The sequence below is a fragment of the Strix uralensis genome, chromosome 7 (genome assembly GCF_047716275.1).
Source record: "Strix uralensis isolate ZFMK-TIS-50842 chromosome 7, bStrUra1, whole genome shotgun sequence".
Classification (NCBI taxonomy): domain Eukaryota; kingdom Metazoa; phylum Chordata; class Aves; order Strigiformes; family Strigidae; genus Strix; species Strix uralensis.
Genome location: NC_133978.1, coordinates 39089952 through 39104193, shown reverse-complemented (window position 1 = coordinate 39104193; position 14242 = coordinate 39089952). Strand labels below are relative to the sequence as shown.

The 14242-nt window shown below is 47.5% G+C and overlaps 1 protein-coding gene across 1 annotated transcript in view; it reads left to right on the top strand.

Moving 5' to 3' along the window:
• The first annotated feature begins 382 nt into the window (after positions 1 to 382).
• The window catches only part of CTBP2 (C-terminal binding protein 2), a 143557-nt gene continuing 129697 nt past the window's right edge, over positions 383 to 14242 (top strand). The window contains exon 1 of the mRNA XM_074875502.1: positions 383 to 988. The gene's annotated coding sequence lies outside the window, so the exon portion shown is untranslated. The remainder of the gene's footprint in view (positions 989 to 14242) is intronic.

Genomic DNA, 14242 nt, shown 5'->3' with positions numbered 1-14242 from the left:
GCGGTGAGGCGCGGAAACCCCGCGGGCGCGCTGAGCGAGGGTGGCCGAACAAAGGCGGCCGCCGGCCCTACACACTCCACCCCACAACACCCCCCCCCCCCCCCGCCCCCAACCCAACCTCGGGCCGCCGCTGAGCGCAACAGGCGCCGCGCCCCGCGGAGCCCCTTCCGCGCCCCGCGGATGCTCCTGCCCCGCGGGTGTGCCCGGGGCGGCCCGGCCCGGTGCCCCCCCCCCCAGCACCTCCCACCGCTCCCCCCCCGCCCCTTCCTCGCTGCGTCTGTTTGTACTTTAGCTGATCCACTAATCCCCCGAGAGAGCCTATTTGTAGTGAAGAGTATCTATAGGGGGCGAGGCTGGTCCATGTGGGTTTGTGTCATTGGTTTGCAAGGAGAGACCCCGCCTATTGCCAAAAAAAAAAAAAAAAAAAAAAAAAAAGAAAAAAAAAAAAGGAAAAGAAAAAAAAAAGGCAGTGAGAGCCCCTACCTCTTTCTCCGCTCCCCCAGCGCAGCGAAGGGGGAGCGTCCGCTCCGCCCAGCGCCGCCCGGGCACTTTCCCCCTTTAAAAAAAAAAAAAAAAAAAAAAAAAATTGGAAAAAAAAAAGCGAGAAAAAAAGAAGAAAAAAGAGGGGGGGGGAAAAAGAGGGGGGAGGAAAAAAAAAGAGCCAGCGACCATCCTTCCCTCCCCCCCAAGTTGCAATTAGCATCCTCCCCGCTGCTGCTGGGCGCGGGGCTCCGCTGCCCCCGTCCGCTCCCGGCGCGGCGGCGGGCGGAGCAGGAGCGCGGAGGGAAAAGAAGGAGGGGGGGGGGGGGGGAAGGATTAAGTTTTTTTTTTTTGTGCGGTGTGCGAGCGGGTGGCGTTTTTAAGGTGGATCTCCGGCAGGCAGAGCCCGGCGGTGGCGGCTGCGGGAAGGGATGCGGCGTTAAGGAGCGCGGAGCGGGGCTGCCGGCGGCCGGGCCGAGCCGAGCCGAGCCGCGGCGGCCGGGAGCAGGTAAAGGGGCGGCGGCGGCAGCGCGGGAGCTGAGCTCCGCGGAGCGGAGGACAAGGGAAGGCGAGGACATCTTGGCTTCCATACCCCCCCCCTCCCTCCCCGGGGCGAACCCGCGGTGGGGATGGAGGAGGAAAATCGGGGGGGGGGGGGGGAGGATGGTGGTGGGAGGCGGCCGCGTAAGTTGCGCGGAGCGGCGAGGTGAAGTGGGAGCTCTTTTGTTGTGGCGGGCCCCGCATTGTTTACTTAGTGGCGAGAGCCGCCGACAACATCTGCCGGTGGATTAACGGGGCGGCGGCGGCTGGAAAGTTTGGGCGAGGGGCAACCCCGCTGCGCGGCGCGGCCACCAGCTCCGCGGTCCCCCGGCCGCCGCATCCGTGGCGGCCGGGGGACCGCGGAGCTGGTGGCCGCGATCCGCGGGTCGCTTCCCCCCCCCCCCCCCCCCCAGGGGATATTTATTTTTTTAAAAATATTTGCTCATTTTTTATTTAAAAAAATAAATTTTTTTCCTTTAAAAAATTTTAAAATTTTATTTCTGCACTCGCCCGCAGTCACTTAGCAACTCTCCGGCTTAAAACCCGCGGAGGTGCGCGGTGCCGGCTGGCCGCAGGGCAGGGCGGTACGTGGGCCGCGCCTCGCTCCTTCCTGCCCGGAGCCGCTCCGCGGGGCTCAAAATACTCCATTCCCTTAATATTTATTTATTCTCTTCATTAATTATTTTTTTTTCCCCCGGCTTGGACATTTTAAACCCCCCCGACTTGGAAATTTTAAACCTTCCCCTTCTCTCCCTGGAGAGGAAAAGCAGAAGGGTGCGCGGATTTACGCGTGTTGCTCTTTGCACTAAAAAAAAAAATAAAAAAAATAAAAATACACACACACACACCCCCCAACTTGCCGAAGGGGAAATAATAGCCTTTTGTCCTGCCGAGGGACGTGCCCCTAAGGTAAATCCTGCTTGGGGCTCAGCTCTTGGTACTTTGCCGGGTCCCACGGCTCAGCCTGATGGTGCTGGGGAGGAGGGAAGTGGGAGATGGAGATCTCCAAAAGTAGTAGAAGTAATTTCTTCTTTCAGCTACACTTCTCCGCTGCCTTTGAATTGCCTGCAATGAATGTACGTAGCTCTAATTGAAGTACTTTAATCATTCACACTTGATTAAGTATACCGTGACCAGAGGAGAGGAATACACACGGCTCCCCAGAACGGGAGGGATGGTATGACATTTTAATCCTGTGTTTTAAAAAACATTAGTGAAGCAGGAAAAACGATAGCCGGTGCCGGTGAGGTATAATGGACCGTTGTTTTCATACAGATGGTGGCTTACTGACGGGAATGAAATCGCAGTTATTGCAGATATTGGGGGGGGGGGGGGGGGAAGGAGGGGGAAAAATAAAAAAAAGCACGTACTTTTCAGTTTGTTTAAGCGGAGTGAAGAAAATAATGATAGACGAGATGCCTGGTGACAAAATGCTTTTGTTCCTGTTTCCATCAGTGCATAAGGGCGCCGACCTGCTTTAGCATTCTTTAAAGGTCTCTTTACCAAGGAAAATTGAAGACGGTCTCATTATAGGAGAGTGTGTTCAGAATACTATGAGGTATTTATGAATTCAAAGGTGATTGTTGAATCGCAGACATTTCAATTACGCATCCTGTAGTAAAAAAAAAAAAAAAAAAATTACTTGTGGCAATGTGTTCTGTAATCTGTTATTACCATAAAGCTGATTTGTGCTCGAGCTCCGGAGCTGGCCGAGGGAATGGGTTCGTCCATGGGGCTCGAATCTTAAACAAAGATTTGTATTCTTTGCCTCGCAAAACTTTCTGCTGCAGGGGCAGCCCGAAGTTCCTATAAAAGCGATTGTTTGGGAAACGCCAGCTATCGTCAGTATTTTTCTGGAAAATGTGGCGTTGTAAATGCAGGGCGGTATTTTTAGAAAGGAGCTTTTTATTTTTGGACCCGTTTGGGAAACCCACCTGTTAGTCATTAGCAGGGAGCTGGGACAGAGGTTGGCTTTCATCATTAGCAAACACGGGCGCATCTGGGGGCTGCGGGCGGTTACTCACTTCATCCCAGCTCTTCCAGTCATGGACAATCAAAGTATTTTTCCCTTTAAAAGTCGTAGCCAAGTATTTCTAAAAGTGAATAGAAGATCAGGTAGTTTAGTCAGAGCGGTGAAACACTCCTGTGTTTTGCAATGCCGATTGTGGGAGCGTTTGACTTTTCATTTTTCCCCTAGAATTTCACACTGAGATGATTCCTCAGGCCGGAGTTTTATTGTCAATTTTATAGTGTACAAATTGTAGATGATGTTTGCTTGCAGTCACCCTCCCCTGGTTTTAAGGTAGTTTTCCTATGTGGGATCCCCGAGGTTTGGCTGGATGAGGCAGCTCCGAGGCGGGATGCCCCACAGCCCCGTGTGCTGACAGCTCCCTCCTACCCCGACCCGCTTTTCGAGGGTGAAGCTGTGCCCTTTTCCACTCGTGCTTTGCCTAGATGGAAAAACGTTCAGAGGAATTTCCCCATAGCAAAAACTGTAGCACAGTCATCTTTAACGCCATCATTTCAGTATAGGGACTTGTCGCTGGGGTCCAGTGATAATTTTCCTCGTATCGGGGAAAAAAATGAGCCTCAAAGTATGAGGTCCCAGGCAGGAGTTGGAAGTAACGTACCGAAACCTTTGGCCAGGAAAGTCGATTTATCCGTCAGGCTGGCTGCAGTTCAATTAAAACTTCTGCAGTCCAGCTGACTCTGGTAAGAATATGTACTTTACTGAAAAAAAAACCCTGAATCTGTGTTTGCCCAACCTTTTGGAAAAGGTAGGTTAATTTTCACTGGGTTTTGGGTGCTGTTTACTAGCTGTGGGAATCGAAAGTGACTTGTGTTGAAGCAGAAGAAATGGAAAAGCTTCTCTAAACACAGCATTGGCAACTTGCAAGTGTTTTGTTAAAATCTGGTGGATGATGCTGTCTCATAAAATCTGATAGGTGTCATGTTTACTCCTCACATCACATCTAACAAGTATTCCTTTCTTTGCTTGATATTCTACTTGTAGCAAGTTAAAGAAGTGGAGAGTGGAGCTGCTGGTGAGGAGCTCTTCAAACTGGGGTGATTACACCTGTCCTAGAAATTTGCGATTTTTCAGAGTACAGGGACCTCTCGCCCCCAGCGGTTTCCCTCTCCATCAGATCTATTTGCAGCTCCACCCCCCAGTAAAATCACACCTTTGTGTGTGTTTGGTTATTCCAGAGAGCTTGAGAACAGTGCCCTGAGCCAGTCTCCTGGCTTTTGGGATCTGGATACAACAGGGAGTAAGGAAACATGATACGGATCTTAATAATTTTTATGCTTGTTCTCCCACTCCAATAAGAATTACGATTTTGTCGTAAGAAGGATAAAGCCCTGAAATGTCTTTTATTTCCTCAGCACAGTCCACTTAACTCTTAAAATGAAAATTATTCTTGCGCTAAGGATATTTAGATTATAGGCTCTGCTAGGAGGAGTGGCATCAGGGCTCACAGGTGAGTAAGGACCAGGCAGGGTGGTTGTTGGGGTTCCCTCTTGCAGGGAACGCTGAAACTTTGGAGGGGAGGTTTTGGCAAGTCACCCTCGGTTTCGCTCTTGACTGAGACAACACAAACATTTTAGCCAGGATTTGGTGTTTTCTCCACCGCTGTACGTGATGCTGAAAGATGTGACCCCAAAATGCCCTTTGTCACACCCAGGTACGCTTGGGCCAACTCTCATTCCTTCTCCCATGTTCCCGTGGTTTGTTTTTTTGTTCCTTTGTTTTTTTGTTCCTTCTCCTTTGCCAGAGGAAATAAAATTAAGATAAGTTTTAGGTGAAAGGATGAAAAATGCCGTGATCGCCCTTTGCCCCAGTGAGGGCATGGAAACCAAACCTCGTTATGCCCTGCATGTCTTCTCCTTCTGCTCAGCCCCATCATGGTGGGGAGACTGGGATCTTTGGTATTTTACAGAGTACCAGGAAGGCACCAGATCACATTTTCTGTGAAGTCAGCAGGAGTTTTTGGTTTTTGGTGACAGAGCACCGAAGAATCAGTTGTTATTTATTTAGTTCTACAACAGCTGATGATGAGTGTGCACTCCCCTTTCCTTCACCCTGAGCCCTGATGATTTCTTAAGAACCAGGAATTGTTTTCACCGGAATAAACATCTGGAGTTTTAAAATTACTTTGTGTTTGTCCACTCTGAGGTGGTAATGCAGCTGGGATGTCGTGTTCGGGAAACGTGATGGTGAGGTTGCAAAGAGAAAGATGAAGACTTCTTGTTCGGAAAAGATGTACTGGACTGTTGAGAAACAGAAATCCCATTTTGTCATGTTTATCTTCAAGGCAAGAGGGGCCTGAGACCAAATTTGCTCCAATTTCACCTAGATTTGACACCCTACTTGAACTTTCTGTGTTAAGACTGCGAGATAATTGCTGCTGCACGGGCTTTGGGGTTCGCTTTGGTCGGTTGGGTTTGTTGGACTTGATCTGGTGAGGGGGAAGCATGGTGATGCTGCATAGGGAGATCTTTGTGGTCCTGCTGGCAAAGTTGTTGGTGGTTTTTTGCTCTCTAATGAATTTTTAGTGCCTGGGTTACATTATTTGTAATGTCCATGGGATTGTAACGTCATGGCTGAGGGAACTGGGGTTGTTCAGTCTGGAGAAGAGAAGGCTGAGGGGAGACCTCATCACCCTCTACAGCTACCTGAAAGGAGGTTGCAGAGAGGCGGGGATGAGTCTCTTGAACCAAAGAACCAGCGCCAGGACAAGAGGGAATGGCCTCAAGCTGCGCCAGGGCAGGGTCAGACTGGCTCTTAGGAAGTATTTCTTTCCAGAAGGGGTTGTTGGGCGTTGGAATGGGCTGCCCAGGGCAGGGGGGGAGTCCCCATCCCTGGAGGGGTTGAAGAGTCGGGTTGACCCAGCGCTGAGGGATCTGGTGGAGTTGAGAACAGTCAGTGTGAGGTTCATGGTTGGACTGGAGGATCTCCAAGGTCTTTTCCAACTGAGATGATTCTGTGATTCTGTTAAAAAGAAATACAGTTGGAATAGTTGGAGGGTAAAAACACGTGGTGGAACCAGAGAGGCCTAATCATTAGCGCTGACTTCAGTGGACCCATCAACCCCTCACGGAGGTCGTCAGTGTGGGGTTGCCAACTTCTGGGATTTTTATGGAGTTTTTAGCCCATCCTGAAATTCCAGCCAGGAGCAGAGCCTGCTCCAGGGGATGCCAGAGGCTCATGTTTTTGTCAGGGAAGGACAGCCCTGGGATGTCATCACCTTTCAGGGTCCCCCTGCTCCTCAGCTGACAGGAGCTGTGTGCACTTGCACTCCACCATTACTTTGGATAATTCAGCCTTGTTTTTCAAATACATGGTCTTCTGGGTGGATCAAGGCAGGCATCTTGATAGGCATCCCTAAAGTCTCATCTGTTGTAGGACTTTACAGTAAAATGCAGATAAAAGCCAAGTTACTCAAATACATCAGTAGTAGCTTTTAATTATTAATGACTTGATCCTCCAACCTTCTCTGGCAGTAATTTCATGTATCCCTTAAGCCAATAAAAAGTAGTGGTCCTGCTGAAAGTAACCACCCCGCTTGCTTCTGGGTGTCTACCCATCCCTCCTGCCAGAATTAGGTTTTCTATGGTTAAAGCAACCTGCTTGTTTGAATTTTGGGCTTTGTTTCACCCAGGTCCTCTCCCTAATCCCTACCAGCGGTCTGAGCTGCATGAGATTAGGAAGGACCTTCACCACTACGATGGCCAAATCAAGGTTGACCCAATCACACCCTTCTTCGGACCCAGGTGTAGAAAGCACAGGGTAGCTTGGCCCTGAGTTTTTTGCAGAGGTGCTGGTAGTAACATAGCTGAATTGATTTTTCACACGAGGACCGCTGCAGTTGCTCCCATGTACGTTAACTTGTGTAATGTTGTCAAACACTCAGCCACTATTTCTTTGCAACAACGCATACCAATTATTACTTAAATAGACCCCTGAAGCACAGCGCGGAGGGAGAATGTGTGGATTAGAGACATAATATTTACGAGGAGCCAAGTCTTTAATGAGACCAGGAATAATGCAGATGGATTCTCTGTTGCTAAATATAACAGATATGTAATGGATGCTGCCTATCACTTCTTTTTTTTAGCGACCCGTTTGCTTTGGAAAAAGAGTAGCTTCTGTGCTGAGGAGGTTGGCACAAAATTGTAGGATATCCCAAAATTAGCTTGGCTTTTGGTTATTATTTTAATAACTATAATGTATGGCTCTGCAAGGTATTGGTGACCCTGGTCAGGAGTATGATTGAGGCCCTTGGAAATGCTGGTGGGCTTTGGGAAGAGTGATGGGTGTACAAGGCGTGCGGGTTCGGCCCTGAAAGAGGCCGAAGGAAGAGATGGAAATCCATTTGTTTCCACACAGCTGATGTGCTGATGGAGCTGATACCATCATCGTTAGGGCAGAAAATAAACAAACCCAACAGCTGATCACACGGCTGGCTCCTGCGCAGACGGTGGATGTTGCGCCGTGGGGTGTGATGAGCTCTGCAGGTCCTCGGCCTGCCCTTATGGATATTCTGGTTTATATTTAGGAGAAGTTGCTGCAACACGATCCCTCCTTTCTCCATAAACAATTCCCTTTTGGCCCTATTTGTACCTGCCGGTGTGAGCACGGTGGCAGTGCTGCCATTGAGGGGGTCCCTTGTCTTTCCTGCATCTTTTCTGTTCCAGCATCCTAGGCGTGTGTGCTCACATCCACATACAAACCTGGCTGAGGCTTCCCCGAGGTGGGAGGTCTCCATGGCCACCTCTACAGGTGATGGACTCATCTACAGGTGATGGACTAGGAACGCTTTGGCCATGAGGAGCTCGTAGTTTATGTTCCGGCTAAAGTTTTTAATTAAAAATTTGCCTTCTGCAGGCCCCTTTGAATAACTACATCTTGGCTTTTCAACTCTCCTCCTCGCTTTTATCAGTGTACCCTTTAGTTTTATGATAATATATACGTGGGGAGGGGAGGAATGTCCTTTGTGTTAGCTGGAGGGAAAACCCTGTAAATTCCCCTTTAAAAATGTGCTCGGCCAAATATAAGAGATCGTAGTGGTACCTGTAGAGCTGTCATAAAGCGCTGACTTTTTAAATTATTTTTATGCTGAAAACCAGGTTCTGCATGAGAGGGGATGTTGGAAGAAATCAGCAGTTTAAGCAAAGTAATCAGGCTAAATACTAGATGTTACGTTTAAAAGTTGAACTACTTGAGCTTTGCTGTGATTAGTTGTGGATGAAATTAATTTCAATTCAATATATGGAAAAAAAACCCTTTTCATCAGCTTTCATGATCTTGCAGTTATCTGAAGTTTCACGATCCCACAGTGCAAGCTCGTGTAGGTTTTATATGTGCCACTTGTCTGGGCTCTTTTCATATAAAAATTGTACCATGCAACATTTGAGCCTAGAATTAGGGTATCCAGAAGCTTAGTGCTGGAATACCTATGCTAACTTCAGCTTTTGCCCTTTCCTAATAACAACTGAGTTTTTCAGATGAAACACCTATTTTCTGTTCCTAGAAAGAAACAGGGTTTTTTTATACACTGTAATATTCCCAGGTGAAGCACCAGGATGACATATTTTTCCCCTCTGCAGTGTTTGAAGAGCAGAAAACATGTATCTGTATCTCTGTATCTGGACAACAAGAGTTGTGAGTATTAGAAAGAAGCAGCATAGACAGATTCGGGGAGACAAAGTGCAATTTTAGTTTTGTCTAGCCAAAAGTTTGACATATTTCTTGAATTTGTGCTTTCTTGGAGGTGACCCAACTTCACTAAATACTAGTTCCAGCCTTGCTTGGAGTATGAAATCTCACTCTTGTTTAGCCCCAGGCACTGAGGTCGCAGCCAGTGATTTTTGTTGCGGTTGTTTCTGAAAAAATTTTAGTTGACTGATGTATCGGGAGGAAGAATCTGGCCAAGTGGGTCTCCACTTGCCTGCTTCACCTTCAGCCATCGCCCTTCCAGTCCATGCTCCAGGCTGTTTAAGATGCTGGATGCCAAAATGGTGTGCACAGCCCTTATGATTCGGTCAGTGTTGCACATCCGAGTGCCCGAGAGGGGAATTGATAGCAGAGAATAGAAATCAGAGCTTGAGGAAGGAAGCACAAGGATGCAGAGAGATGCTGTGGCTGGTAGTGATGAGAACCACCAAGAGTTTCTGTAAAATATTAGAAATAAAACTAGGTTAGTAGTAGAAAAACCAAAAATATTGGGGGGGGGGGGGGGGGAGTAATGAGATGTGTAGACTTCTGTTACAACAGTGGTATAAGTGAATGTTAAACTGCAACTGCTTTAGTGAGACATTTGTACATCAGCCCCAGTGTCTCTCATCGAATAGATATACAAGAGTAAACTGAGTCAGTAATGCATATTTTTACTGAATCTTGAAGTACTGGAGAGTTCCCTGTGAACTGTAGCAGTGCTGATGTTGTATTAGTACAGAAAAGCAGGAGATGTGCCAGGCTGAGTTACACAGACCCGTCAGCGTAACGCAAGCGCTGGGCAAAGGATTTGAGTCGCTGGTAGGGGACTTGTTTAACGAAGGAGGGAAGGACAGCAATGCACTCATCTCCATCAGCATGAGTTTAGGGGCACCCCATCCTTTCGAGCTAACTTTTTCTGTTTAAAGAGCTCCATGATGTGATTGATAAAGGCAACTGCAGGGATTTTTATTTACTTAAAATTCAGCAAGAAACGCAGCTTGGTGCAGCACCGCTGTTTTGGCTGGGGATGCACAAAAGAGTGACTGGCTGAGACCCAGCAAAGTGTCAGTTCTTAAAATACAGTTGTAAAATTGGAAATAATTTCCAAACATTCATTTCTAGCAGCCTGCCTGAGCGCTCATTTCTGTCCTTACGCTGCTTAACGTGTTTGTGAGCAACCCGTGATAAGGCAGAGTCACCGTAGCTAAAGCTTGAAATGTCACTAAGATTGGGAGAGTGGTAAATAATGAAAAGGAGTGACCTCTGGTAAAAGCAATTTGTATTGCTTGGATACAAGCAAGTAATATTTCTCCAATGGCCAACTGTAAATTTCTCTATCGAAGAGCAAACAACGCAGGCAGTACCTCCAGGATGCTGTCTGGAGAAATCGTGTCTTTATAGAGGAGCAAGGAGTCACGAGTGAGCAGCGCTAATATGATATTATGGCCAAAGGTCTTGTGTGCTCCTTGCCTGGGCTGGCAGGTGGCTGCCAGGCTGGAGGAGGGACATGGCAGACACCGAGTCCCCGGCACTGGTCGAGGAGGGGCTGCGGGAACGCTGACGGAGTTGGGAAGGGATGCAGGGGAGGGGTCCAGGACCTCTGTCCACTTGACTTAACGGGGAGAGTGTTGGAAGGTAAATTCATTAAGGCAATTAATGTTGTCATGGGGAAAATAAATTGAATAATAAAGAGCTCTTGGGTCTAGCAAGCAGAGTTTTAACAAGACCTGATAGCTGGCAGGTGGAGCCAGAGAAAGGGTAGAGCTAAGGTCACAGAATCACAGAATCTTCTCAGTTGGAAAAGCCCTTGAAGATCATCCAGTCCAACCTCACACTGAACCTCACACTGACAGTTCTCAACTCCACCAGATCTCTCAGCGCTGGGTCAGCCCGACTCTTCAACCCCTCCAGGGATGGGGACTCCCCCCCTGCCCTGGGCAGCCCATTCCAACACCCAACAACCCCTTCTGCAAAGAAATACTTCCTAAGAGCCAGTCTGACCCTGCCCTGGCGCAGCTTGAGGCCATTCCCTCTTGTCCTTTCGCTGGTTCCTTGGTTCAAGAGACTAATCCCCCCCCTCTCTGCACCCTCTTTTGAGGTAGTTAAAGGTAGTTAAGATCCACAGTTTCAGCACCGTTGATAGTGGAAGAGGCTGCTGAAGGTGCTGGCAGTTTCTCCACCTTTGGAACGCTGAATTCAGGGCTGTTTGTTCATTGGAGTGAACGACGCTCAAGCAGGGATTAATTTAGGTAAGTTAGCGTGCAGCGTGTCAGGCTGGAAAATCAGTGGTCTCTTCTGACCTCAAAATCCATGAAAGCCCATCGTGTAAATGAGAGCGTCCAGATGTTTGCAGATCCCACGCACCAGCATTGCAGATTTTCTTCAAGAAGATGACTTGCAGAGAGGAGACCTGCCTCTGAAGGCAGAGATTGCAGGATGTGAACTTTAGTGCTCAGGAAAGATCGTAGGTTCCATTTCCCACCATTTTCCTAAAAAATTTCTTCTGTCTATCACAGGGATGAGTTACCTCCAGTGTCAACACCAGGTACTTAGCACTAGGTAAAAAGTTAGCAGGGGCCAGGTTAGCCCATATTATGGCTAACGCCTGGGTCAGATGGGAGTTAATTTAGGTGCAGGAAGGAATGAGGGAGGATTACTTTTTTCTGATAGTTGTACTCTTTATCTAATTTATTCAAACTTCGCGTCAGCTCTTGGTGGCCATGGGACATCAGAAATAACTGCAACCCTGGCAGAAAACTTCTGAGCAGAAGAATATGGACAGGAGTGCAAACTGATCTAAACAGGTCAAACCCAGATTTAAAAATTAATTACACGCCGCTAGTGTCGTGGTTGGAACAAACCCAATGTGTTTGTGTGCAAATTTATTTTTACTTTGAAGTGAGAATGTGCAGCTGGTTGTCTGCAGATTTACTCTGCTTTTAGGTGATTTTGCAGATCGGTCTGTCCATCTCATCCATCATTCATGGATGAGGGTTGTGGGATTGCCGGGCTCTGCTCCGTGTTGTGCTTGGGTATGCAGGAGCTGGCGTGGCAGGATACCCTCTGGTGTGTGTATATATATATATTTATATATATGTATATATCTGCTGGATTTACACTGGCTTTTAGGTATAGAAGTTGAATATGTTAAAAGCCTAGTTGCAAAGAAAATAAGAAGCACATGAAAACGTTAGGCAGCGCGTGGCGATATTTAATGGTTTATTTGGGCACTCGAGGTCTCTGTGTGCTGACTGATCTCTGGGAACGAAACTGGAGCAAAATAGGAATTTATTGGAGCAATTAAAAGCAGGACAGTAAGGCTCACATGGTGGCACAGCTTGGGCTAATGCTGTGAATTAAGGACATTTAGATGTTTGGCTTTGTATGATTTAGCTTAAACAAACAAACATCGCATTAATCTCATTACTCAAGCAAATGAAATAAACCTTTAAGGCACTTAAAACATGCTGATATTAGTTAGCCGTCAGATCAACGAGACCCGTTTCTAGACAACACATCTACTCCTGTGCTTAACATTACGTGTTGAAACGCTCGCGAGACGGGGAGTTACTCCGGGGGTGGCGGTGGAGCTGGTGGGGCTGGATGTGAATTTAGTGGGAATTGTGGTTGCAATGGGAATTGCATCGGCCTGGCTGGGGAGTGCTGGGGACGCAAAGGGCGAGAGGTTTTCTCTGTTGAGTGCCGGGCACCATTGGCCGTGCTGGCACTAAACATCCATGTCTCTGCATTGCTTTGTTATCCTTCCGCTGTAAAAGATGCAACTGCAAAGGTCCTTGTGGGGAATGTAATAAAACCCCCTAAAGTTGTCATTAAAAGCAACGTATTCCTATGTACCGTGTCCTTGCATCGCTCTGGTGGTGTAATGGATGTGACAAACCAAAGCCTGGAGAGGTTGGTGATTTTTTTTTTTAGTGTCCTGCACATTGCACTTTCTTTAGAGGAAAACATGTTATTAAGTTCGATGTGTTAGGCTAGCCCAGGAATTTTCTGTTGTCTTTCAGGTGCATTTGTTTGGGCTTTGGTTAGGCAAAGAAGTGACTGAATGACGTGTCATGTTTATAAAATCAAGAGTACCTAGCTATTTTCATACAGATCTCTTAATAGAGATTAAACACAAAATAAAGCAGAATGCATCAACAGTGATATTCCCATAAGCAATATTGTAACTTGTATGCAGTGTAATTATATTTTGTACACTTGCCAATTAAGCAGTTATGCTTTAGAGAAAAATTACTTTCAAGAGATGGAAGAAAAGTATCACAGTAAATCAAATAAAATATACATGTGTTAGAGGGTTTTGTGTATGCAGCTGAAATTTTAAAATTTCCTGCTGTGTTCAGGTTGCAGTATGCCTAACGATGCTCTGTGTCCTCCAGCTTTTTTGGGACTGGAAAATAGCAGATAGGAAAAAAAGGCATGAAAAATATGTTGTTTCCTGGGATAGCTGTGTGCCACGTGAAGCTGAGCTGCTCACGCACTCCTGCTCTCCATCCCTGCTCCTGCCCAGCTCCTGCCCCACGGTAGGAGAAGGTGTGGGTGCTGGTCGGGTCCGTGCACCCCCAGGTTGGGTCCGTGCACCCCCAAAGTGTGGGGTGGCCACCCCACAGCTCGCAGCTGCAGTCCCAGCTTCCCTGGCGCATCTTCTCTTTCCCTGTTTTGCTGGCTGGTGCATTGGAAAAGGGCACTCAGAAACGCGTGTGTTGGGCTGGGGCTGGTTTTATTCTGTTTTCAAACAGTTTTGCTCTTGCTGTTCTTGGGGAAGTCGTGTTCTCACTCCCCCCACCCCACGGCAGCCCACGGCACGATGGCATGGGACCGCGCTGAGCCTTATTTCTGATTAAAAATCACAAACTAACCCTCTTCCAACAATTCATGTCTTTCTTTTCTTCACCTCCATTGACAGGAATGTCACCCGCAGCGCCGGGAGTACAAAATGCCCCCATTTTGTTAACAAATTGATGTTTGCCTGACATTTCAGTGACCATCCTTTGGAGTCTGGGGTACCTTCAGAGGTTAAACCTGCTCTGAGGAGCTGTGCAGAGCAGTTGCTGAAGCGGTCGTTTCCTTAAACCTAAGGGAACACAAGTCTCACTTTCCTCTAGGTACAGGTGTCTGTCCACGCAGAGCTGGGGCAGGCACCCGATACCTGGCGTTGCGCCAGGTGAGCGATGCTGTGTTCGTGTGCCGCAAGCCAGGACCTGAGTACCTAAAATAACTTGGGTGGAAGCGTACCCAGAAATGGCGGGTTTCCAGGCCAGGCTTCCTGGGAATTACAGGGAACTCTGTAAAGTCATGAGGAAGTTACCATAGTGCTGTTATCTGCTGAACAGGCACGGTATCAGTTCAGTACCTGGTTAATTCTTTTTCCTAATGTAAACTCAGTGCAAAGTGAGTGCTAAAGAGTTTAAATTGCCGATAGAAGTGATACAAGATTTTTTTATTATACTATAAAATCTTTATTCAAGGATTTCAAAACATTCTGTG